At 40.8% G+C, this 27,473-nt stretch overlaps 1 protein-coding gene and 1 pseudogene across 2 annotated transcripts in view; one reads left to right on the top strand and one right to left on the bottom strand.

Moving 5' to 3' along the window:
* SSBP2 (single stranded DNA binding protein 2) overlaps positions 1-27,473 on the bottom strand; it is a 200,490-nt gene that overhangs the window by 155,991 nt on the left and 17,026 nt on the right. The window contains exon 1 of one of the 2 annotated variants that reach the window (XM_021710440.1): positions 17,472-17,559. The exons of the other annotated variant lie outside the window; for it this stretch is intronic. The gene's annotated coding sequence lies outside the window, so the exon portion shown is untranslated. Of the gene's footprint in view, positions 1-17,471; positions 17,560-27,473 lie in introns of those variants that run through there. 2 annotated transcript variants of the gene reach the window in all.
* Positions 10,491-10,910, top strand: LOC103256153 (annotated as a pseudogene).

Here is a 27,473-nt window from a genome sequence, read left to right as displayed (position 1 = left end):
TTTTTCCCTATTCTTCAAATAAGAACATCTTTAACAACAAAACAAAACATAATTTTTAGCCCAAGTAGGCCTTTTCACAGAGACTTAAAATTATGTTTTATTGTCTAACTTCTGGGAGGAGTCACAGAGACCCTTATAGAAATTGGCTTAGAAATAACAGACAATAAAGACCACTGATAATAGGGTGGGGGGAGAAAGAGAGACAGACAGACAGACAGATTGTCCTTGGTGAAGTCCGAGCATCTCAGGTAGGGATTTTCACCAAGGACATGGCCTCCAAGGACATGGAGCACACACTACTCCCTCCATCTAAACAGCGTTCTTTCATTCAGATGACCCCAAAACCTTTCTTAAGAGTCAGCCCAGATGTCTCTGCCTTCCTAGCAGCCATGGAGTCAGTACTGAGGACCCCTGGGTTCCGGGATCACAGAGGGTGGCAGAAATGCACAGGAGAGTCCAGCCTCAACCTGTCTTGTGAAGCACAAGGAATTCTAAAGTCCTAAGCTCTTCCTAGAACCTCCCCTCACCTCTGCAACTCAGGTGAGCACTCAGCCTCCACATGTGCCCATTGTAGGCTGTTTTCTGCCAGATTGTGTTTATCGTAATCACCTGCCGATGTGTCTCCCTGTGAGACAGTAGCGCCTGGAGGGCTGGACCCTGATTTCATTTCTATCTTGTGTCTGGCAAGGCCAACAAATGTATTTTTAATTAAAGAAAGAGCAAAATGAAAAAAGCAGGGCTTGAGATGGTCAACCACCTCATTAAAAATAAAAGAAGATTAAATGCTAGAAATAAAATGAATCACATTTAATAATAATTTTTAGGTATCTCTTAGATATTTCTATCTGCGAATCACAATGATGCATATAATATACTAAAATTCTACAAAGCTAAAGACCCTGCACACATCAAGTTGGAAAATAAAATTCACACCCAGGTTTCATAATAATCTGGCATTGTGATAAATAATTCAGAGTCACAAGGAAAAACTGTAAGAAACAACTGAACACATAAGAGAAAGAAAAGAAAGGAGAAGCCAGAAATAAATTGGTAATCAAAAAATTTAAACAAAAAACCATCCAGAGGAAAAACACTAAATTTCTTACAAATTATTTTACCTATTTTTTAACTATAGCAATAAAACAGTGAAGTAGAATAAATAATCAAGTAGCATAGAAAAGCAGTTCTTTCCTGTAGGAAGCCTTCCTTCTAACTTCTCATAGTTGGTTGCCTCAGACTGAAGATGCTGAACAACAGAGAATACAAACGTCATCATTTAGGGTATGCTTTTTTAAATACAAAAGCAAAAGGCATGACATGAATGCCCAGTCTATCTATATATTGTATAGATTCATGTCATGCCTTTGCAGATGAAGGACTTCCACCAGCGCTTTTTTCCTGGACAGCTGGGAAAAACAGGAAGCTAAATTAAAACAGTCTTTACCCAGAGCTGTTTACTAATAGATAAATTCTGAATTTCAAAAAGTCAATCATTATCTCCAAATGGAGCACTTTGCTGATAATTTCCATGACCCAATTTAATAAAATGCTCCTGCATATGACATATACTCAAGGCCTTCTAAGGGCTGACGCCACACAGAAGTCAACCTGGCAGGGCTGGTGCAGGTTGCTCAGGCAGCGCTGGATGCAGGTGGCAGGAGGGATCCTATGGGCCTGTATCTCAATGGTGGTGGATTTGCAGACCTACACAGATGGTAAAAATCACACCAAACTAAACCCACATACACAACTACCACACATGAAACTGGGAAAGTCTGAGATCAGTATTATGTCAAGGCCAATATCCTGATACTGTTATTGTACAAGAGTTGCAAGATTTTACCATTGGGGAGAGTGGGTAAGGGGGTATGTTTGGTCTCTCTGTATTGTTTCTTACAACTGCATGTGAATCTACAATTATCCCAAAGTAAAAAGTTTAATTAAAAAAAAATCAACCTGGCACAATGTGCCTCGTGATGACAACTCACTTGCATCCCAATACAAAGCACACACGCTCCCCTTCCCCACAACCACCAAAGTCCCTTCCTCATGATGACATTAGGCTTCGGTCCAGGGTCTGGTCATCTAAGTCTAAGGACCCTCCCCCAACCTGAAGACCTATGAACTAGAGGCCCATCACTGCCTTCCACACACCCAAACACCCTGTTACACAGAGACAGGATCCTCACCACAGATATTCCCATTCAAAAAGGCAGTGATGGGGAAAATGTACGGGACGGGAGGCACCTACACTGGCCCATGATGCTTCTGATATCCAGAAGGGCTCGCCAAGCCAGAACCTTGATAAGAGGAGTCCTGCTCAGGGTCTGAGTTACTGCCCTTCAGCCTCCAGGTTCCACATCTGGGTCCTGCCTCCTTTTCCATAAGATAAGTAGCCCGTATTTGTAACTAAGTATTCTTCTTAGCCTGTTTCCTGCCTGAGAACAGGCAGGGATCCGAAGGCCTCTTTTCATTTTGTACAGTCTCGGCTTCTTCAGTCCAGGCCGGTGTAATTCTCTTAGAAAGAGCCATAGGTTTCTATGTATCAGTTTATAAATCCACTCATTCAGGCCAGCAACCTCCTGTACCATGGCACTGTGAGATTCTCAAAGTCCTTCTGTTTAGCAAAGAGGAACTGGGCGATGTGCCTAAAGATACCTGAAGGCCTCCGTGAGTTTGAGAGGGTCTGCAAGAGCCACTGCACTCCAGTCTGGGTGACAGAGTGAGACTCCAACTCAAAAAAAAAAAAAAGAAAGGGTCTGCAAGATCCCACCTCGGTCTTCCTGAGGCTGACAGAGGTTTTATGGGACACCTTCATTTCACCTTGCCCTGAGACCACATTCCCTAATTCTGCTCTGGACTGACCCTTGCTCCGAGGTCCTTTTCCAATGCTGAGAACCTTTGCTTGAAAACAGGAATTCTTTTTTTTTCCATAGCACCTAAGGCATTCTGAACTCTCCTTTGCCACTTCCTTTGGAGGCCATTGCTTCATTTTCTATTTTCCCTGTTACCCTGGTGACAGTTTTGCTGAATTTTCTACCACAAGACAACGAAGATCTTATTTCCGGCTAGCATTGCCATCACTTCCTTTCCCGTCTCTGTGAGTTTCCTCCAGGCATCACCAGCAGTCCCCTGGTCCTCAGCACGTCCTTTGGTTTTGTTCAGCAGCACCCACTTCCAACATTGGCTTCTGTTCTGATTAGTTACTGCAGCACAACAACCCCAAACCTTGTGACAGAAAAATAACTCCCTCTTCTGTGCTTATAGATGCTCTGGCTCAGGACCTTGGAAAGCAAACAATGTGGTGGTTGTCCCAACAGACTCCATAGCATCTGCACAACTGGGCCTCTCTCTGGAGTGACTGGCTCCTGGGCATGAATGCCTGGGACACTAACCCTGCTGACTCAGGACTAAGACTAGGCCTATCACAGAACAAAGACAAGGTTTCAAGAAGGAGCATCACAAGAGGTCAAGATAGAGGCTGTACAGCTTCCTCCTACACGGCCTCAGAAGCTGCCAACCTCACCACCACATATTCTGCCCATCACAAGAAGACATGGAGGTCACCTGCAGTCAGGAAAGGCGTACCGGACTCCACCTCCTGCCAGGAACAATATAGTCACGCTGCAGGAGAGCACACTGGCTGAGAGGGGGTGTTGCCATCTTTGGAAGAGGTAAAAAGCCACAGTAGATATGAAAAGATCCTTGAAACTAAATGTTTCCATTTAAAATCCAAAACAAAACCTTAACTACTTTAAAAAGTCAATATTTTATACATTAAGGCACTGCGGGATCAGATTTTTTAATGACACCACTGAACATGAAACATGTTATAAGATACAGTGTATTTTCCATTGAAAATGGAAATGTTAGCTGAGAAATCTGTTAACTGCAAATTCCCCCAAGCTTTCAAATTAGACAAAAATTTTCTTTTTATTTATCTTTTAATATTCCAGATCAGTTTAATTAAAGAATGTTTTCCCTTCCGTGTAAAAGTATCCTGTGACAAATGTAAGCCAAAAATAATATTAATAATTTAAAAATAGAAAGAAGTAAAAAAAATCAAATCATGAGATAGGAATTTAAAGAATTTTTAACAAATTTAGTCTCCATGTCTACATATATATATATTTAAATTAAAGGGCTGCATTTTTTCCTCATTAGAACATGAGTTTAATACATAAATTTAAAACTTGCCTTTCAGAATGTTCCTTTATAAAGATCAAGATCTTAACTCTGATTCTCCCCTCTTCTCCCAATTGTTCACTATATGAAACAATCTTTTAAAAATTATTTTGCTAAGTGGAATTCATATTTCGTGTTCTTAGTTTTAAAAACTGATTCTCCAAATTATTTTTTCTAAAACTCCCTCTTTTTAAGTAAAACTATAAAAATAAAACCCTGACTTGAATTACTGTTTACCCTTATGAATTTGTGTTAATTCTGATTCAGTTAATTGCTCCCCTGCCCTAAATTCTCACGTTCTTATTCTTGAGAGCACCACTGCAGAAAATAAGTACAGGATCTGTCTCCTTAAACTTCACTCAAGGAAAAACACACACAATGTTTTTCTCTACAATATTCATATTCAATAACACGATAAGTTATTTCTTTTTGGATTTTTAATTAACTTTCATTATCACAATAAAAAAATCAAAAATGTTTTTCAGAAATTGCAGCCCAACGAAGAAAAGCCTTACATTTCTTCCTCGAATAAATCCAGTCCAGTTCCCCCAACACCTCCCTTTCTTGCTGTTCTGGTCTTCTGATATGAGTGAGGCCAGCAACAGCTGCTCTTTATTCCAGACAGGCATTGGCAGGCACTGACAGGCACTGACCAGGCACTGTTGGGTGCTAGATGGGCATTAACGGGCCCTAGACGGGCACAACAGGCACTAGACGAATGCTGACAGGTGCTGGATGGGCCCTAGACAGACACTGACAGGCCCTAGACGGTGCTGATGGGCACTAGATGGGATCTGATGGGCATTAGATGGGTCCTAGATGAACACTGACAGGTGCTAGATGGGCACTGATGGGCACTGAATGGGCACTGATGGGCCCTAGACAGGCACTGACGGGCACTAGATGGGCATTGATGGGCCCTAGATGGGCCACTGATGGGCACTAGGCGGGCCCTAAAGGGCATGGAAAGGTGCTGGACAGGCACTAGACAGGTGCTGACATACCCTAGATGGGCGATGATGGGCGCTAAGTGGGTGCTGATGGGCCCTAGATGGGCATGACAGGCACTAAACAGATACTGGCAGATGCCAGATGGGCACTGACAGGCACTAGACAGGCACTGGTAGGCACCTGACAGGCCCTAGATGGGTGCTGATGGGCCCTAGACAGCTGCTGACAGGCACTAGATGGGTACTAAACAGGCACTGAAGGGCACTAGACAGACGCTGATGGGTGTGATGTGTGCTGACAGGTCCTAGATAGGTGTTGGTGGGCACTAGATGGGCACTCATGGGTGCTAGACAGGCACCAGACAGGCGCTAGATTGGTGCTGACGGGTCCTAGGCAAGCAGTGATGGGTGCTAGATAGCCCCTAGATGGGCTCTAATGGGTGCTGACAAGTCCTAGACAGATGCTGACAGGCACTAGATGGGTGCTAATGGGCACTAGACAGGCACTGACAGGTGCTAGATGGGCACTTGACAGGTGCTGGCATGTGCTAGATGGATGCTGATGGGTGCTAGATGGGTGCTGATGGGAGCTAGATGGTCACTAGATGGGTGCTGATGAGCACTAGACAGACGTTAGATGGGCACTAGATCGGTCTGATGGGTGCTAAATGGGTACTAGACAGGCATTGACAGGTGCTAGACAGGAGCAGATGGGCACTGATGGACACTGACAGGCACTAGACATGGGTGCTCAAGGGCACTAGAAAGGTACTGATGGATACCAGGCAGGCACTGACGGGTGCTGATGGGCCCTAGATGGTTGCTGATGGGTGTCAGACGGGTGCTGATGGGCGCTAGATGGGTTTAACAACCATGAGGACTATATGTACACCTGAACTACTTTATATCATTGTCAGTTCTTAAACTTCCTAAGGAAAAAGTTCTACTGGCATTTTTTTTACTTCAAAAAAATCACTAAGATAATTTTTGTTTGTTTCAATTCAGCCTTGCAATTACTTTAGTTAAGTGAAAGCTAAAAAAATAAAAATTAAAAAAAAGAGGGGAAATATTTTACCTTAGTAGTCTGGATGAAAAGCAAATCAGTTAGAGCACCCAGAGTCAGTCTCATAATTTCAGTGAATAAAGTGGATAATTTACTAGGGTTTGATAGTTAGAAAAGTCCTCAACAAAGAGGCATAACTTAGTTTTCACCCTGAATGACTAGTGAATTTGCAAAAGCAGATGAGATAGCAGAGGAAAGCCTGACTTTCCCACTGGTGGAAACTGTTAAAGTTGGTTCTGTTTAATGGAATGTAAATGAAGGAGGGGGAGATGCTGAAACTGATGCAGAGCATATCTGGGAAATCCGTCCCAGCAGGCACATTCCTGAGCAAGGGTATCAATCATTTTTATTCTGGAAATGGACATCTCTCAGATAAGAAAGAGAAATTTATCCCACTGGATGCACAATTTTGACAAAGGAAAGTCTAGTTTGGCTAAGAATCCTGAAGGAAACTAGTATTAAAAGGCAGAAAAGTTTCTTAAGTAACACCTGCTATTAAAACCTCACTGGCACTAGAAACTAAATCCAAATATTCATTCAGAGCACTAGATGGATGGAGTAAAGAAAATGCGGACATATACACCATGGAATACTACACAGTCATAAGAAAGAATGAAATCGTGTCCTTTGCAGCAATGTGGATGCAGCTGGAGGCCACTGTTCTAAGTGAATTACGCAGAAATAAAACCAAAGTATTGTATGTTCTCACTTACAAGCGGGAGCTAAACATGGGGTACACACAGGCATAAAGACGGAACAACAGACACTGGGGACTCCTAACGGGGAGGAGGGGGAGAGGGCAAAAAACTTCCTATTGGGCACCATGCTCACCATTTGACTGACGAACTTAATAGGAGCCCAAACCTTACCATCATACAATACACCATGTACCCATTTTGACAAGTTTCTATCTCAGGCCTCAATTTTTACTCTACCTTCGCTGCCTTGTTCATTTAACCCTAGACCTTAACCCACTTTCTCCATGGACTTTCTCCCAGACTTCAGATTTCTGCTCATGGCATCACAAGTCTTCGTTCATCTGTCATGGTAACAACACATTTTTAATTTTTATCTCTTCCTCATCTTTACAGCCAATCTCTTTTCTTCTTCACTTTCATTCACTATTTTCCATGTCACTTGCCATGCCCCGACTCACTAGAGGGAAAGAAGATGAGCAAAGAATATAACGAGAAGATTCATCTGTGGCCTGGAAAATCCTAGGTTATGTGGAGATTTGACTTAATCAGAAAGAGAAAATAGAAAGAATTTGGATGGGGAGAACTGACTTGCTTTGGTTAAAACAGTAGGAAATCAGGAACCGTGGTAGGGTGTTCCCTCCCTTCTCATCCCTAGGCCCCATCTACAGTCTTCCACTGTGCTCCAGAGTTCAGGGAATCAGCATGAAGTCACTTTTCAGAGGGGAGTGGGGGTGATTTCAGCCTCCTTATAGTTTTAAAATCCCACCATCTGTTAGCCAAGTTTTAATCCTATGTTTGACTTCTCCACTCTGGACAAAGAGTTCTGCTTACTGTTCCCCAAAAACCCAAAGTTTTCCAACTTCAGTCAGTTTCTCTGATACACCTTCCCAGTCCTTCCCTTCTTACTCAAATCCTAGGCCTCATTCCAAAGCACACCCAGTGTCTAAACTCATAGGGTACAGGGGTTATCATCTGTATGACACATAGCAACTAACTGGATATACAGTTCATCTACCTCTCCAAATAGATTACGAACCCCTAAGGGGAGAAATGCTGATAAATCTTTGTACCTATCATAACCTCATCCTAACAAAAAACTCACAGAAGAAGGATCCTAAACTATGTCTACCCAAATCCCTCCCCTCAAGACTAATTCTCTTCACAACATAGTTATATCTGCTGATAGCTATACACTTTTATTCTTTAACAACTTAGATATTTTAACAAATAAATCACATACATGTTAAGGTTAAGTTTAACTTTGATAAGAAAACCTTTAAAGCTTAAAATATATCTTAAAATATATTTTAAAATATATCTGTACCTTTTTTTTTCCCAAGATATTCTGAACTTTCTTTTTAGAGAGTTAAAAGATTTAAAATTTAGCACCTGATCTTAGGGAACTGATAATATCTATTTACTGTGGTTGTCTGTGAATAATTCCTTGTCTTATAGGAACAGTTTGTGATTTTAAACCTAGGAGACAAGGGAAAGTATCAGGAAAAATATATGTAGAATAAAAGAAATTCAATACCAAACATAAATGCAATCAAATACATAAACATTTCATGAAGTCTGAAAACAAATATCCCATTCTTGTTAGTACAAAATAGTCACATCTCTATAGCTCTATTCATTATTTCTTGGTCAAGTAACTACTGTTTTAACTCATATATATATTCTGTCAAGGACACAGAACTTAAAATTCCAAGGCATTTATTTTTTAAAAAAAGATATATGAACCCCTTACTATTCTTTGTACCAAGCCTCATCAAAAACAAAAAAGCACAATAATTGAAATCTACAGTTTAGGGTAAGTGAAAGATGAATTCTGCTAATAATTTTTAGTCTATTTCCCTCAAACCAAAGGGTGAATATAGGAGAGATCTTCACTTTTCTAAGTTGCCCCAAATATAATCATTTCAAATAAAGCTGTATAAAAAGTAAAATGTAAACAAAGTGGCTACAAAAAAATGACTCTACAAATCTAAGGTACTGAAATGTGTTCCTACTTTTTATCTTAAATAACTCATTTTATATGATTTCTAAATTATAAATTTTACCTATCTAATATCAATTTTTAAATGCATGCTATTTTTGAAAGAGTATCATGTTCTTAAATTTAATTTTGGCAGCACAATCACAGACAGTGCAACATCAGCTTCAAAAGCAGTAAAGGGCAAAGGTCTTTCCATAATCATCTCTTCACATTCCCCAGAAATTAGACTTTAATTTAAAAAGATATGTGTAAGTAAGAAAAAGAGTCTTAAGATGTTCCTTTAAAATACACACTTAACAAAATATTACTCTTCTCAATAAAATAAATTGTAAACAAAGTCTTCATGTTCTGTCTTTATCTCTTTTCCACATCAGTTTCTTCACGTGTTTCTGTGTGGATATCACAAATCCATAGTGATGTTGACACTGTGGAAAACGCTGTGAGGGCATCTCAGGAAAATAGGCTCCTCTTCCATGTGCTCCACAGCTTCCTTGCTCAGGCCTCTTCACACACGTTAACCAGAGGAGGACTAAAGTAACACATTGCCTCACAGGAAATCCCAGCTCAAAAGAAATAGGAAAGATATCAACCACAGTTAGTCCCAGAAGCCACGCAGATGCAACTGCAGGCCAGATGATCAACCAGGAGTAGCCACCTAATCAGGTAATAGGTAGGGGTGCCTCCAGAACAGCCAGCCTGCACAAAAGCTAACACAGCAAAACAATAAAAAACAGCCTACCTCACGCTATGAAGAACACACGGTGGTCTATAAAGTTTATATACAGCACACACACACACACAAAAATCAGCCCAGATCCCACAGGAAATGAAACAATATGGCAGACAAAGGGGCTAAAACTGGGTCTCACAACGTCCTGCTGTGGAGTGGACCGCAGCCTACATGTGACAGAGAGCACTAACGCATACCCACAAAGATTTCTGGCATCCGAATGGATCTCAAATGTAACTTAATTTCATTTGCTCCCAATCTTTTAAGAACATTAGTTTACCTGGACAGTCTAGGAAAGTCATAGGCAGTGAAACACCATTCAAGTACACATATACTAAATGCCAACCATATGCCAAAGCCTAAGCACACATCAAAAGCTATGTGTACTTTTGCTCACTCACCATATTCTTATGTATCTACAAATTTTGACTGGCCCAACAATATAAGACCACACTGTATCTGTACCTGCATTTTACTATTTGATATTTCAAACTTCTTGGAGAAAGGTCTTTTGCCAGATGGCAAGCCCAAGAGAACAGGAACTGTATCTACCTTGTTCACTGCAATGGCTCCCAGTGCCAGGCCTCCCAAGACACAAAGCTCTGCCACCTGCTTTGACTCCCTTGTATGTCTTTACAAGTTGTTGTCTTATCTAAATTTGTATTGAAACAAAGGGAACAAAAATAGTATTAAATGAATTCCTTGCTGTTAAATAACTAGCTGTATTTAAAATGACACATACTTATTGGATAATATTTTATCTAACTATTCATTTATAAGAATGCCAGATGTATATTTGAACATCTCATGCCAGGCACTGTGCTAGGCACAGGGGATAAAGAAGACATACAAGGGCGTTGCCTACCGAGGTGGCAGCCATCTCCTACCCAGCATCATGGCTGCCCTCAGACCCCTGGTGAAACCCAAGATCGTCAAAAAGAGGACCAAGAAGTTCATCCGGCACCAGTCAGACCAATATGTCAAGATTAAGCGTAACTGGCAGAAGTCCAGAGGTATTGGATTCAAGGGCCAGATCTTGATGCCCAACATTGGTTACGGGAGCAACAAGAAAACAAAGCACATGCTGCCTGGTGGCTTCTGGAAGTTCCTGGTCCACAATGTCAAGGAAATGGAAGTGCTGCTGATGTGCAACAAATCTTATTGTGCTGAGATTGCTCACAATGTTTCCTCCAAGAACCGCAAAGCCATTGTAGAAAGAGCAGCCCAGCTGGCCATCAGAGTCACCAATCCTAATGCCAGGTTGCGCAGTGAAGAAAATGAATAGACAGCTTGTGCACGTTTTGTGTTTAAATAAAACCATAAAAACTGAAAGAAAAAAAAAGAAAACAAGACAAAACCTGTTCTCTGCAGGGACTCACAAATTATCAGGGAAAACATCTCCTTACAACGCTAATACACAGGGACATTAAGAACACACACAGAAAACATCTCATATGCTGGAGTGGTGACATGAGGTATATGCAGACGTTACAAGATCACAGCCAAGGGAGCATTATCGCTCTGAGGTATTTTCTATAAACACAGGCTCCTGAAATAATAAATAACTATCTCGAAAACGTTCATGAAGTGTCTATGAAAACCTTTATCTCATATTATTTTATTTACACAATATCACAAATGCTTACATATCACTTTTTAAAAGCATCCCATTACTACAGACAGTAGCATAATCCTTTCTAGAAGTTACAAATACTCTCTTAGGCAAGAATACAAAAGTCAGCCACTTTTTGTTAGCAATTATGATTCAAGTCTATCACTTTATCTGAATGACAGATTCGAAACATTTCCAGTTTCTCAACTAATAGACAACTACATTCTGTTAATATTTATTGAGTATCTATTATTTGACAGATCCTAGGGAAAAACAAACCCAATTCTCTGCTCTCAAAGATCAAATCATTTGATTTCATTACCATCACATTAAAGCAATAATATATTTTGGTTCTAAATTTGCCTTAGGATAATTAAAAAATCTTTCACTCACACTAAGCAACTAAAATTGCAATCACTGTATTTCCTTTTAATTAATAGTTTAACAATATACGAGGGGGTACCCAAGAAAATGGAATTATTTTTGGAGGGCGGGCCCCTTGTAATACAGGCTTCCCCAGCAAGGTAAGTGTTCTAGGAACCCATTGGCATCAGTGTACCAGCTAGTGTTGTGAGAGGCTGCATTCAGCCTCAGTGAATTGTTTTCTTTTGGGGGCAGGGGGCGATTCTTTCAGTGAGTTTGCCCATTTCACAATGAGTGATTTACAAGTGCACCTGCCCACACCACGTTGAGTGTTCAGCAGTTTTTGACCAAAAATGGCATGACCCCTGTGCCCCACCCTCGCCATTGATGAGATCTCGCCCCAAGCAACATTTTGTTGGTCCTCAAAGGGAAACATTTTGCCGATGAGGAAGAGTTGAAACAAAAACCAGCAGTAGCAGTAAAAGGCATCAAAATTGTAGAGTTCAAAAAACTGTTTTGAGCAGTGAAAAAAGCATCTTGACAGGTGTATTGCATCAAACAGACAGTACTTTGAAGGTGACTGAAATTAAGCACATAAGAAAAAATATACAATATTTTATAAATATAATCAGGTTTGGTTTTGCCCCTCCACATACAGATACTTTTCCTAAGTATTTTGAAAATAAATGAAGAAAAAAATTGTTTAAAAAAATGCTATGTTAAGTTGTAGCAGAAAAAATACAGTAAACATTAGTTAACCCTAGATACAATTATTGCTTGTTATTTCAAAGTAAAATAAAAAATACACATAATGGGAAGAAAACAAAAATCCAATAAGCTTTATAAGTTAGTAGGTATTATTTTTAATCATTTGATACAATGGTTGCATTTTTAACAAAAATATGTAGTAATAATTTTATAGCTCAGATGAAATTGGTCTTAACACAGAATAAAAATAACAGGGTCAAGCTAGATATCTCCCAGCCATGTGGCAATATAATTGCTCTAAAGTAAAATCTCTATTATTCTCTTAAAACAAACTTCTAGTTATTAAAGTTTCCCCAATATTTCTGACCTGGTTCTCCACTCCCCTCTTGAAACTCCACAGGTAGACATGTTTCATAGGGTGTGTCACAGTCAAACAGGAACAGACCCAGATGTGTTTGGAGATCATCTCTACACTTTTGGTCACTTTTCAAGTATGAACCGTAGCAAATGCCCGGAACACATTAGAAACTACTGTGCATATCATTCCTCCAACGTTAATTATCTTAACTATATTTTTAAAATCTTGTTATTTTAAAATAAAAAAAATATATATAAAGCTGTACAAAGTAAATGCCTGGCATTGCAAAACATTACACAGCAAGAGCACTTGTAACTACCACCATGGTCAAGGAAAGAGAACTCCTACCCCCCATCCCCCAGGGGTGCCATGCAAGGGCAACCCAATCAAGGCTTCCTCCACCCTCCAAGGGAACAATTCTCCTGACTTGCTGAGTCATCACTTCCTGTGAATTTCTCAGCTCTGTCATTCAAAAGTACATCCCTACATACTATTAACCATTGATATGTTTCTAGTTTCTAAGTGTGTTTTTTGTTTTACATTAAGTATTGTGTACAGAGGCTAAATATTTAAGTTTCTATATTTCAAAATATAAATGCAAGAAGATCAAGCTATCATTCATATTAAATGTTTTCTCTTTTTTCATAATAAATATGAACCAGGTTGCTATCTCAAGAACAATATACTAATTACAGTGCATCCATAATCCTTTGGCAAATAAAATAGTAAAGTGATAAAATCCAAATTCTAACAGGTAATGATTTAAAGAAAACTAAAATTAAAAGCCAAAAAGGTTCCTGAAAGAATAATTCCAAAAACTTATTAAAATTTTTAGAATGAAGGACAAGAAGTTTTGATGAAGATGTTGAGGAAAGGGAGCCCTTGTACACTACTGGCAGGCATGTAAATTGGTACCGCTACCATGGAAAACATTATAGATGTTCCTCAAAAAATTAAAAATAGAATTACCATTTGATCCACCAATCCCACTTCTGGGCTAACTATATAACCAAAGAAATTGAATCTCCAAGAAATATCTGCACACCCCTGTTTATTGCAGCTTTGTTCAAAATAGCCAAAATATGGAATCAACCTATGGGACTACCAATGGACGAATGGTTAAAAAAAGACATGGCAGCCAGGCTCGGTGGCTCAGCCTGTAATCCCGCGCCTTTGGGAGGCTGAGGTGAGTGGATTGCCTGAGCTCGCGGGTTCGAGACCCGCCTGGGCAGGCGAGACCTCATCTCTACAATAAAATCAAAAAATTAGCCAGGCGTGGTAGCGCACGCCTGTAATTCCGGCTACTCGGAAGGCTGAGGCGGAAGGATCTCCGGAGCCCAGGAGGTCGAGGCTGCGGTGGCCGGGAGCGGCCACTGCACTCCAGTCTGGGCAACAGAGTGAGACTCCAACTCAAAAAAAAAGACATGGCAAAGATACACCAGGGAACACTGTTCAGTCACAAAAAAGAAGAAAATCCCACCACTGTGACAGTATAAACTTGGAGGACATTATGCTAAGTGCGAAAGCCAGGTGAAGAAGGACAAATACTGCATGGTTTCAAGTATATGTGGAACCCAAAAAAGTCACATTCATGGAGGCAAAAAGAAGAAAGGTGGCTGCCAGGAGCTACACGGAGGTAAAAATGGCAGGGTGTTGTCAAAAGGGACCAAGTTCCAGTCATGCAGGATAAGTAAGTTCTGGAGATCACTGCACCACATAGGAAACACAATTAACAATACGATATTGTACACTTAAAATTTTGCCAAGAGGACATATCTTATGTTAAGGCTCTTACCACAGAAAGGGAAAAACGAAACCAAGAGGCAGGGGAGGAAACTTCTGGAGGTGATGGATAAGTTTACAGCATTGATCATGCTGACGGTTTCATCAGTGGATACTTATCTCCAAACACATCGAGCTGTAAATGTTACACATCTACAGTTTTTTGTATGTCAATCACACCTCAGGAAAGTGGCTAAAAATAAATTCTAGAATGGTTCAACATTACAACCATTGAGTTGATAGATGTCTCTCAATATGTGCCATACAAAAACAACAGATGTCTTTCATGAGAAATGCTAAGAGCCTATGCATGAAACATGGTAAAATTAAATTTTATTTTGCTAACTTTTTATTTTCTAATTTCAGAAGAGAGATCAAAACTCACTGAAAGGTAAAATTTTTAAAAAGTAAAAATTTACTTTTTAAAAGTAAGTTTCCTGAATATGAAATAATTAGCAATTATAGATGTTTGCCAAATACAGTGACATATACAGACAAAAATAAAGATCATGCATCATCCCAACTTCAAAAGACAGTCACTTCATTTTAGCCTAACTTTAATTAATAGAATTACTCATTATTTGCCTAGCCATGCCTCTGGTATTTCTTTTTAAAAGTGGTTTATCTGTCATTATCCATTTAATCTTATAGACAAGGGGGTAACTATAAAGTAACAAGACTATTTTTTAAACATATCAGAACATGCAATGTTTTACATGAACAATGACACTATTAATGAAAATTTTTTTCAGAATGATTCTTTGAGAACTATTTTAAATTCAGTAGGTAAACATATTACCATTTTAGAAATGATTCTATAAGGAACCCTAATGATTCTGTCAAAAACTCTAACATAACATTATATAATTTTACCAAAATCTTATTGTTTGCTCCCATGTTTTTCATTTTCTTCCCCAAATCTTTCAAACCTTTATATTACGTATTGGATGAAAATTAAGTTGGTTATTTCAGAAATTGTCACTATTAAGAATTCAGGAAATCCAACTCAGGAAAATTACCATTAAAATGTTACATAAAACAAATATAGGTTTTAAACCCAATTAGAATATAAAATTATGTAAGGCAAACATCTTTTCATCAATCTCCAATATTTAAAACAATGGAGATATGTCACCAAGAAACAGCTCAAAGACATGATAAACATGCCATTAAGAACAAATCAGATCTCTCAGAGCTAATATTTAAGTAAAATTAAACATCTTATAAAACTGCTAATATTCATGACGAATTTTAAAACCCAAATACTGAATTTTTTTCTAAGCTACATTTTCTCAGGATCCAATTTTATGGTAATGGTTTAAAATCTACTTTAACTTCACTCCTGTCTCTGGTCAATGCTCATTTTCAAAAACCTTAAACTATTTGAGTGGATTTCTAAAGCTAGTAAGTGTGAATACTTTGAAATTTTACAAATGTCTTGTGAATGTGAGATGATAAGGATGAATGTGACTATGACAGCAAGGATGATTTATCTGATGCTTCAAGAAAGAGCTGTTGGATTAGGTCACTATTCCCCATAAGATCTCCATCAACAGTAGGGTACATCTTTCTATACAATGGGATTCTGGAAAAGAATTTACAGAATTAATTTCTTAAAATGTAGACTGCCAAATACCACATCTCCTGTAAGAATGGAACACTGGCACACTAGTGCCATCCAGTTGTCAAAATGAGTGGGCATGTTAGGAAACTTATGCCATAACTGACAGCCCAAATCCAGGCGCGACTCTCACAGAGAGCAGATGAAACGAAACCCACTCTCTCACGCTCCCGATTTCCCATGCTCTTTCTGGTGGGGTCTCATTTTTCCTTTGGCCATCACCCAGGGGTGAGAGAAAGGAAAGCGGCATGGTTTTGATACATGCTAAATCCTAGGCCAGTCTTCTCTGCCTTTCCTCTGCTTGTTTCTGTGTAGGGTGGTATCCTGTTCTCTCAGCTTGTCCTCGGTGTCATTGTCTGGGACACACTAAGCTCTGGGACACACTCAGCACCAGTGAGGTCACCACGGTGGCACCGCTGGAACAGGGTCAGTACATAGTAAAGGCTCGCCTGGCCCTGCCAGGTCCTGATCCTCACTTTTCCTAAGTCTGCTCCTCTTCCTCATGTTATTTGGGATACAATGCTTCTGACCATTTCAGTCTAAGGCTGAGTTACTTCCCCTGGAAGAACACAGCTGTGTGCTCTTTGGGCCCTGGTCTGTTTGTTAGGGCTTTTGGGCAGAATGATGCCCTCCACCAACTCAATAAGTACCTGCTGGCTGAGTTTTAAAGACTTGTCATCAGGTATTTCCTCGGCTCCAGCCCCAATTCCACTCCCAACCGTGAAATCTGGATTTCCTCTACCCAAATTCAGTTTGTCCTTCCTTTGCAGTCAGCTCTGCACACACAGTGTCCTCCTCATTTTTATGTGTAGTTTTTCTATATTAAAATCTTTTTTGTTTTTCTACAGTTCTACTGTCAGCTCTCTAAGATTTTCTAACATTTTCAGTTTTGCACAGAATCGTCTACTATCTTGACTGATATTTCCTTTAATCTGTAATAAATTGTATTTGATGAACTGAATTTAGTAGAGGAGTTATTTAGCCTTATGATATATAATCAAAAATTACAAAAATAGAAGAAAATATGTCTATATTTAGAAACCTTCTATGCAAGATAGGAGCTTATCTTTCACAGAAATCTTATGATGGCCTTTTTGCAGAATAATTTTTCTAAGTCTGAAATTTCACAAATCAGACATGATTAAGGCTAAGAAGTACTTTTAATGCTTCAGTCCTCAACCTTCATCCTGAGCGTCAACAGGACTGAAGCCTTTTCTATTTCACATTTAAGATTATGAGTCTATTTTACATTTAAGATTATGAGTCTATTTTTCAAGGAAAAAAAGAACACCCAATTTCTTAAGAACCAAAACAAAAGACCAGATGACCCAATGTGTTTTTCAAAAGCCGCGGTTAAAAGAAAACTGACAACACAACCCTGCAGGACTGCACGTTAACTTACGTAATCATGGAAGGCCTTGGCCTCGCTGGAGTGTTCACATGTCTCCCGTCTCTCTGGAGCTGCACAGTAGAGATCCCAAAATACACTAGAAAGTAATTATGGCAACATTAAGAAAGTCATATAACACCAATGTGAGAAGTCACAATCCCAAAAGCAGAAGACATATTATTCTTTATATAAAACTGTTCTTCAGGACAGATATTTCTTTGAAGCACTTAAAGTCAGGCGAGGCCCTACAAGCAACCACAGCTACCTTTCAGAAATGCTTAACAAGATCCTTCTAGCAGGACAAAATAACTTTAAAACAGTAACTTCAAAACTGTCATTCTTATAACTGGCTGTTTATATAGCTTAAAACACTTAATTGGAGTAATTATAATACTTTGCACAATTTTCCCATGAAGAATAGAAACAGCAAATGCTATATATTTGAAAGTAATCGTTTCTAATATTTAATTAATAACTGTTAAATTTAATAGTTAAAGAATAAAGTGGTTCATTAATTTTTTAAAGATAATTCTGTTTTCCAACTCACAGACCAATACCCTGACTATTAAATTACATTAGTCAAACAAATATATTTTCTTAAAAATTCTATTTTCCCCTGCAAAAATATCAAAGTAGTTTAGTAATTCTGAAAATAAAATAATCCATTCTAACTCCTCTTTCTTCCTCCTATTCCAGAACAATGGGAGGCTAAAGCAGAATGGATTGTGGGAAGAAATTCTGCTCCTTAAAAAACACACAGCTCTGACCGCCCTCCGTCCACCCATCAGCAGTGAGCAGACACAAGGACTTGGAAACCAGGGAAGCATATGTCTAAAGAATCAAGGGAAGGCAGCTATGATGGTCAAGATAATTGCTTTTTACTCCACATTTCCCACCCTAAGGAAGCCGAAGGTAGGAGGGATGAGTGATAAGGAACAGGGGTTGGAGGAGGACACGGCAGAAGGCCCCGGGTGGTCAGCAGCCTGAGAGCCCTGGAGCAGGTACAGAAACCGTCAAACACAGCCTCCTCCTCTGTGAAACGTGGTTGTTGTGAAGATAGACTTATTAACATAAGCAGAGCACCTGACACATAACAAGTGTATTATTAACAATATCATCAATACCACAGTTAGCTTGCATAAATGCTTAGAACGCACACATACTGCAAAGGCAGGTAAGTGTGGTAAGGGTACGATAAAACTCAGTAAATTGAACCTGGACCCTTTGTTTTGACCTTCAAAAATCCACTAAGTCTGAATCTCGGTTTTCTCAGCTAGGAGAAAACATTCTGTAGGCCTTACAGCACAAAGTAAGTACACAGTTAACTCAGCAAAATAAGATTACCTTCAGTGGTGAAGCACCTAAAAGATTGAGTATTGGCATTATTTCCTTTTCAATTTCTACAATAAGCCAGGAATACAGAGGAAATAATAACAAAAACAATTTAAGTGAATTTCAATATTTGTAGAATTAAAGCAGGTAAAGTGATAACTGGCCTCCCTATAGCCCTACAGGAATTAAAAGTATAAGACCCACAGATAAACAAGGATGCAGCTAGGAGTTTCCCACCGGATCAGGTGTGGATGCACTGTGGTATACGACAATTCCTTCAGAGATCTTAAAACCAAAAGTCTGTAATGTAGACTTTAAATTATATTTCGTTTAATCATAGGATATTACATGCAATATTATGACAAAAAACTTAGTACCTCTTTTTGTTCCCTAATTTCTCTCCTTTCCTAGCCAGTGCCAGGAGACACTCTCCTGAAAATTATTCCAATGATGTTACTTTTATAATTCCATTATATTATTTTTAAAATGTTGTCTTATACAATGGAATGGGGGGAAAGATTTATTGATTACTTGTTGGAATGTGACCTAAAAGTTAATACATAAATATTAGAAATGATTACTTACAAATACATAATTAAATTCAATATTTATCTTAGAATATTAACATTGTTCTACTTCTGTTTTTAAGTTTGCCTGTATGGGTTTAGTGGGAGGTCAAGAGTTTACAGGATCAAGCTTAGAGATTTTAAAACGAGTTACTAACACGGGACAGTTTTATATATAGTATTTCTGAGAATCCTGTGCTACTTATATATGATTTCATTTAACAAAGGTAAAGAAACAGATACTTTATCATGGCAAATCTTGTCCCATCTTGTACTGCCCAGGACAGCATGCATCCACAATCTCTACTCCACCACTTTAAAGATCATGTAGCTGAAGAGGCCACGGAAGGTGTGAGATCATGTGAAAGGTTAAAGAATGCTCATGAAAATAGGGTAAATTTTCCATTTTAAAGGCCCACTCATCAAGAGGGGTTCACAATTAAGCCTGTAATAATATACGATACAGGTTATGAAAAAAATACAAAAAAATAAGTAAAAGTTAGATATGATGTATTTCAGTGCTACAATGCTCCTGTTTTAACATGCACCTCATCTGCTGCATCACAGGTGTGTTTGTTCTTGCCTCTAAGAATCACAGGTGTAAAATCTTTCAGAATGTTACCTTCTCTAGAAAGTTCAACCATGCTTTGCCCTGATAACATGGGTCACACAGCTCAGGTGGAGCGTCCCTTATTTGAAACACTTGGGGCTAGAAGCACTTCCAGCTTCAGATTGTTTAGATTTTGGAATAATTGCATCATATGTTTACCTCCTGGAGCTGAGCATACTAAATCTGAACATACAAAATACAAAATGCTCCAATGACTACTATCTTTGAGCTTTGTGTTGGCGTCCATAAAGTTATGGATTATGGAGCATTTCAGATTTCAGATGAGGGCTGCTCAACCCGCACTGACTGCTGCAACACCATGAATAGTCCATACAGCAACCACAGAAACTGCAGTAAAGACAAAACACAGAATCTCAGTCCACATTCAGCATCCGACCCATGCTTGGCTTTGCAGGACAGTAGACAAATCACTAACTTTTACAGCCTTGTTTTGTAATTTAGGAAACAGTGAGACTGACATTAAAAGACCTCTATGAGCTTCATGAATCAAAAGTTACAAACTTTTGTTTTCTTCTAGTAACACTTCAAATATGTACTCAATGCCTGGTCTACATAAAATGCTATGTCAAGTGCAGCCTAAGAAGATAAAAGGAGATGCGGTCCACGGCACAAACGTGACTGTGGCTCCAAAACTAGCGATGAGCTGGAAACTGTTCATTTGCCCAGGGCACCTTAATGCAGAAGTCATATAGTAAAACCACAAACATTCTTAACAAATGCTTCTGAAAGATGCTGCGACAATGTGACAGTCACTCCCATCTCTGAGAGGAAGAACTGGGAACAACTTTCAAAAGGAAAGGGTCATAGCAACACTTGATCTCTCCTCAGTGAGGGGTTTTGTTGGTATACTTCAGGAAACTTCTCCAGCCCACTGAACTTGTTCCTTGATTTCCAAGAGGGCCCAGGGCAGGAAACTCTGACCCTCTGTGGGTACAGTCTTCTCTCCATCACCCAAGGTGCTGGTGGCTAAGGAGTGCCACATTCCCCTAACCCCACAGCTATTAAACTGGAAAGCAAAATATTACCCTTGAAATGGAATGGAATCTTCATCACAGAAAATGTTCAGATTTATAGTCTCTCTATTCCTAAACAGAAACAAGTGAAAAATCTGTATTTTACAAATGAAGAAAACATAGACTAAACATAGAGAAGCAAAACCTACAAAGTATTGAAATCTTTGATCTTGCATCATTTATTACTATTAAAATATTTCCTGTATGAATCAAGGAAAAATATTCCCCTCCCAAATTGAAGAGTCTCACCCAAACACTGTTTCTGCTTCTACTCCTGAGGATGTGAGTCGAAATGACTTAGCTAGCTGTGAGAACCTCCAGGGAGCACAGAGAGCAAAGTGGTTGTCGGGGCAGTCTGAAAGGGTGGATGTACATGGCAGATGTGTCTCAAAGACTGGATGCTGACATCATTATACGACTCAAGCCCCTGGCCGGATCTAGGGTTACCTAGAGATAAATACTAAAAAGCAAAAGACTAAACAATAAAGCCTTGCGGAGCAAGCCATGTTTTATAAGTTCAAGCCTTAATAGTGAAGGCAGTCATTCTCTTTACCCCAAAATAACTCAATGGATGTGACCCACAGTCCATACTAAAAAATAAAATTAAAAATAAAAAAAAAAAAAAAAAAAAACTATCCACTCATAAGACCAGGACAGTTTCACATGAAATATGCATGCACCTGTGCTTCACCTTAGAACTCTCACATTGGTGTACCTGGATTATTCCCTAGCATTCTTTCATGCTTTTAAAAATGCAAATATTAAATCTTATCCCACTTTGATAAAATTCTCACAATGTTCCCAGATTAGCAATAAATTCATATTTTAAAATTTCAACAAACAGCTAACAATTTTTGAGTATGTACTAAATTCAAGTATCATGTGTTGAACACTTAGTCCTCCAAATTATCATCCCCATTTTATGACTGCAGGAATAGAATTTAAATAATTTGCCTAAGGTCACACAGTTAATTAATGGCAGAGTCAAGCCTGAGCCTCTTGGTTATTATGGTATGCTGCTTCAAACATGAGTTGGTCTTAGGAGTCCCTATTTCAAGGCCCCCTACTCTGATATGGACAGATCATCCAGCTCTGGTGCTCTGGGTGGCATCAGTTGCAACAGGAGTAGATAGGACATCACCCAGGTAGGACAGTAGGCACTCTGCTCTCCCTCCAACCCTGGACTCTCCCAGCACCACCCCTCACCCTGCATGTGGCCAAACATGATTCTGGGGTATCTCAGACAGGACCCCAGAGAACCCGGCTGCAGTCCACTTCTGCAGTGCCTAGAATCAGCTCCTCACAATGCCCAAACGGGAAACATAATTAATGTCTTATTGAGAGTGGGTCCCTGAACCCAGCTCTGGGGGTAAGGGATCTCATCTATTACTGAGGTGAGACTGGGTACGTCAGGAAACTTCTAATTCCACACTTGACCTTGAGCAAATAGGTTTTTAATTTCTTTATGTAAAGTGAGAGAAAATAATATATGTTCCCTATTTTACAGAGTTTTGTACAGCAACAAAGAGAGGCCATATGCAAAAGTACTTTTTTCTTTTTCTTGAGTTGGAGTTTCACTCTGTCGCCCAGACTGGAGTGCAGTGGCAGCTTCCAGCCACCGCAACCTCGACCTGCTGGGCTCCGGCGATCCTTCCGCCTCAGCCTTCCAAGTAGCTGGAATTACAGGCATGCGCTACCATGCCCGGTTGATTTTTTGATTTATTGTAGAGATGAGGTCTCGCTGCCCAGGCGGGTCTTGAACCCACGGGCTCAGGCAATCCACTCACCTCAACCTCCCAAAGGCGCGGGATTACAGGCTGAGCCACCGAGCCTGGCTCAAAAGTACTTTTAAAAGAAGTTTAAAGGCACCAAAAAATATTCTGGGGAAATCTTATCTAGCTGATACAGCCAGAAAAAAAGAAGTTTTCTTATCAGCTGGGTAAAATCCACCTCAACTTCCTTCCAAATTCATGTTTCAGGGAAGATTCCCTCTGTCTTCCGCCTTTTCTCCCCACCTAATCTCCCTCTCTATTCCACATTCCCTTCTTCTCCAGACTAAATTCTGATTTTTCCTCTAGAGCCGAACCTCCTCCTTCCTCTTACTAATACTCTCTATCCCTTCTCACTCTGACCATCCTCCTCCTCCAGTTCTAGCTGTCGCCTACACTGTCTTATATGATGCTTGATTGAACTCAGTTCAAATAAGTAGTTACACAATGCCTATCATAAGCTAGATGCACAGGAGTGAGACCTGGGCAGCCAGCCGTAAATGCTAGTGCATCCAGGACGCTACCGCAACTGTCTCCATGTGGGTACACGGTTATTCTTAGCCACACCTGACGTCATCCACCAGATCTCAAAATCACTCCAGTACTGGCGTGCTGCAGGATTTGACTTCCCACTGCCAGGTGAAAGAAATGAGTTCTCAGGATAATCTTACTTATTAGCTTATTTTCTCTGCAATGTTATGCATATTTGATTTCAGAATATAAATACATGGGCCCAAAGTTATTTTAAAAGGTATTTTGTATTTTTATTTTATTAAATAAAAATGAGGCATAGTTTTTGCAATGAAAACTTTCAATAGGAAGTTTTCAAACACCCACATTCTAAAGCTGCATAAGTTGAAAAAGGCATTAACCTCAGAGGAAAGATGTTTCTTGGCATTTTTATTTCTAGAATTAATAGAAGAGTTGGGAACATTTTTTAAAGAGTACAAATAGGAAATAAGTGTTTCAAGGGGATTTGAACCAGGTAAAGTTGTTATCCTCTGGGAATTTCACATCACTGTGCAGGGTGTAAACCAGAAAGGAACAAGGAATAGGTTCAGAAAGTCGCATTTGAAACAAGGGGACGCTCTAGAAGGTGAGGTCACATGGAACCCTCCATTCCACTAAAGGCAGAAGTTCCCTCCATCCCCTGGCTCCTGCTCTGACCCCCCATACTCTGTTCTGCCCATCTGTGCTTGCACATCTTTCTTCCACATCCTTAGCCTCCCCACCCTGCCCACCTGCTTCTACACTGCTCAAGTCTGTACTAGTTCAGAGCACAACTGTGAGGCCCTCTCCTGTGTTCCTCCTAGAATGGCCACACATGCACACTACGAATGTCCATGCTTCACAACCTGAAGTTGGGCAGGGACTGCAGCAGTCCTCACCTTACCCCACATTCCCATGCATAGGGTCCTCACGACAGCCACAGCCTGCCCACCGACTCAGGACATGCACTTGGTCTTCATCTATTTTCACTTTTCCTTCCCTGCTGAGGAATCTGGAGGTAGTGCTGATGTGTCATGCCGGCGCCCTCCTGCACCCCCACTGTTGTCCCCCACACCCCCCACCCCCTGCCCACACTTGCTTCAGGGCCCTCTTCACCCACCCACACTGAGGGTGATGCCTCCTCCCAGGCTCCAACTCAGCCCACTCTCCCCTACCCTAGAGCACAGGGCAGTCTCCTCGGTGAACACTCTGCACCCACAGTGTGGTCCATGCTGGTCAGTCCCAACCCTGCGTGTGCCTATCTCAGCGCTAGACCCTGCCAGATCTTTGACATTCTACAGGGCATCTCCATGTGACTGCCACACAAGGTGTCTTGACAGAAGATAACCTGTTTCCACTAACCATGGTCTCTTCTCCAAAGCTGACCATTCAGTCTCCATTCTTTCACACAGTCAACAGCCTCGCCATCCACCCATCACCAAGTCTAAACCTCAGGCAACTCCATGTCACCCAACACAATGTCATCTAGGGTCTCTTCTTGCCACCTTTCACTAGACACTCACCACTGCCTTGTGAATGAGTCTCTGCCTGTTCTCAACCCTCTTTAATCCATCTTCATGGCAATCAATGCCAAAGGAGTACCCACAAACACAGACCTAAGCCTGCCATGTACCTTATTTAAAATCTCTGAGCCATAGTCCAAAGCCCCTTACTGGAGGCCAAGACATCAAAGCTAGCCCTTCTACCATATCCTAGCACCACTCCTAGTGCCACTTCCTAATACCAACCTCCAGAGCCACCCCCCAGGACCACTTTCTAGTACCACTTCCAAGTACCAAATCCTAGTACCACTTCCTAATAGCAACTCCTAGTACCACTTCCTAGTACCTACTCCTAGTACCACTTCTTATTACCACTCCTAGTAGCACTTCCTACTACCACTTCAAAGTAGCAACTCCTAGTACCACTTCCTCGTAGCAACTCCTAATACTACTTCCTAGCACCAACTCTTAGTACTCCTAGTACCACTTCCTAGTACCACTCCTAGTGCCACTTCCTAGTACCACTTCCTAGTAGCAACTCCTGGTACCACTTCCAAGTACCACTTCCTAGTAGCAACTCCTAGTATCACTCGTAGTACCATATCTGCAGACCAAGTGGTGCAAACCACCTGTCATTCCTTGATGCATGGTCATCCATTTCAAAATTTGATTATATTCCTTGCCCCAATACCCTGCCCTCACTCCACATTGGCTCAGCTCAGGTTCACTTCCTCTGCAAAGACTATTCTAGCTCTCCCATGCTGAAGTGAATGCTGCTCCTGATGCCAGTGTAACCAGAGCATGCCTCAGCTATGATATTTTCAACACTGATTTCCTTGAGAGAGACATAGTATTGCACTTTGTAAATATTGGTGAAGAGTTTTAGATGACACAATAATTCCAATTTCAAATATTCCATTAAAAATGGAATGAGGAAGCCAGGCTCGGTGACTTAGCCTGTAATCCTGTGCTTTGGGAGGCTGAGGTGAGTGGATTGCCTGAGCCCACGGGTTCGAGACCCACCTGGGCAACTTGGCGAGACCTCATCTCTACAATAAATCAAAAATTAGCTGGGCGTGGTAGCGCACGCCTGTAGTTCCAGCTACTTGGAAGGCTGAGGCGGAAGTATCGCCGGAGCCCAGTAGGTCAAGGCTGCGGTGGCCGGAAGTGTGCCACTGCACTCCAGTCTGGGTGACAGAGTGAGACTCCAACTCAAAAACAAAAAATGGAATGAGGAGAAGTCACACAGTGACACGTGGTCCATCAACAGGGACTCTCAGTGTGAGCTCACAGCAGTAGACGGTTACTGAAAAACACACACCACCTTCACCACCTGGACCAACAGCAGCCACACCACCCTGGGCACCATGGAGAGCCAGTGACTATCACAGCACTGTACCCCTACCCTAAAGCACAGATTCCCAGGCCTTTCCTAACGAGTCCAGGATAAGCAGGTTGGGCACTTGCTGAACTGAACGCCCATGCAATGGCTGGTTACACGCTGACCAGGAAAGCAAGCATCTGGCGTCTTCCTGGAAGGGGAATCCATTGCCTTCATCAGTTCTCAGAGGACCCCATGACATCAAAATTGTTAAGATTTACACAGACGATGTAGGCACCTCAAAGAGTATGCTAGTAGTTTGGGGGGGGAAATGTTAAACATTAAAAATACTCTCTCCCTACATATTTTGCATGTACTTGATTCAACTGAACAAATATAGTCTAAAAATATTAATATGTCCACTACTTATTATTTATTTGAGAACTACAACTAAGTACAAATTAGGTTACTTAAAACACCACAGCCACGGAGAAAGGGTGCCCTGAATCTAAGAGCCACAAAAGAAGGAAAAATGGGCAGAGCAGACGCTATACCTCCACCAGCTGACAGCAAGAAGGCCAAGTGTGGCAGCAGCAAAGAGGAGGGTATGTGGAGTCTCCACTGACACCCAGCTATGCTCACGGGAAAGAGGGGAAAGGAGAAGTAGGTGGATGAGATGAAAGTGATGCTGTGACAGAACACTCTCAGATCCTTATTCTGTGAACCCACTGAGCCAGCAGGAACCAACCCCTAAAGTTGTCTCTTCTGCCACTGTGTAAACCTGACAAAATGAAAAGGTGTCCACAGGTGAGGAGATACCATTCCATTCAGAAAGAAGGTCCGTCTTGACATCTAGATCCAGATGTCATAAATACAGACCATATAATATGAAAACTTGACTCTTCTAATATTACACAAAACTCCCGCTGAAAGCCCCAGGAAAGCAGCGTGCTGGTCTCAACCATAATCAACCGTTGTTCCACACACAGGAACAGCTCTCAGCCAAGAGACAGCACCTGCTTCTGCCACACGCATGTGTGACCAACAGGGGAAACCCACAACCACAACCACAACTGACCGACGGCAGCTACTCCCATGGGACTCCCAGCAAGACACACTTCGGCAGCAAGCCAACAGGGATGGGCCCTGAATGTGCCAGGGGCCCCTGCCTAGCACTGGAAGAGCATTTTTGGTTTCTTTAAATAAAGTGCTGAGAGCGGCATGTGTCAGGCACCGAACAACAACTGCTTCTAATAAAAGAAATGTCAAAAAATGCCTCACTTGACCATCAAATACCTGGACCACCAGCTGCCACTGCAGAGTCTTGTGCCTGGGCACAGTGAGGCCATGTGAATTCCCAAGCTCTACCACAACCAAGACTCGACACCATC

Source organism: Carlito syrichta, unplaced genomic scaffold (genome assembly GCF_000164805.1).
Source record: "Carlito syrichta isolate Samal-C Ts95f unplaced genomic scaffold, Tarsius_syrichta-2.0.1 Scaffold288979, whole genome shotgun sequence".
NCBI lineage: Eukaryota > Metazoa > Chordata > Mammalia > Primates > Tarsiidae > Carlito > Carlito syrichta.
Note: the sequence above shows the minus strand (reverse complement) of the source record. Positions and strands in the feature narration are given on the sequence as shown.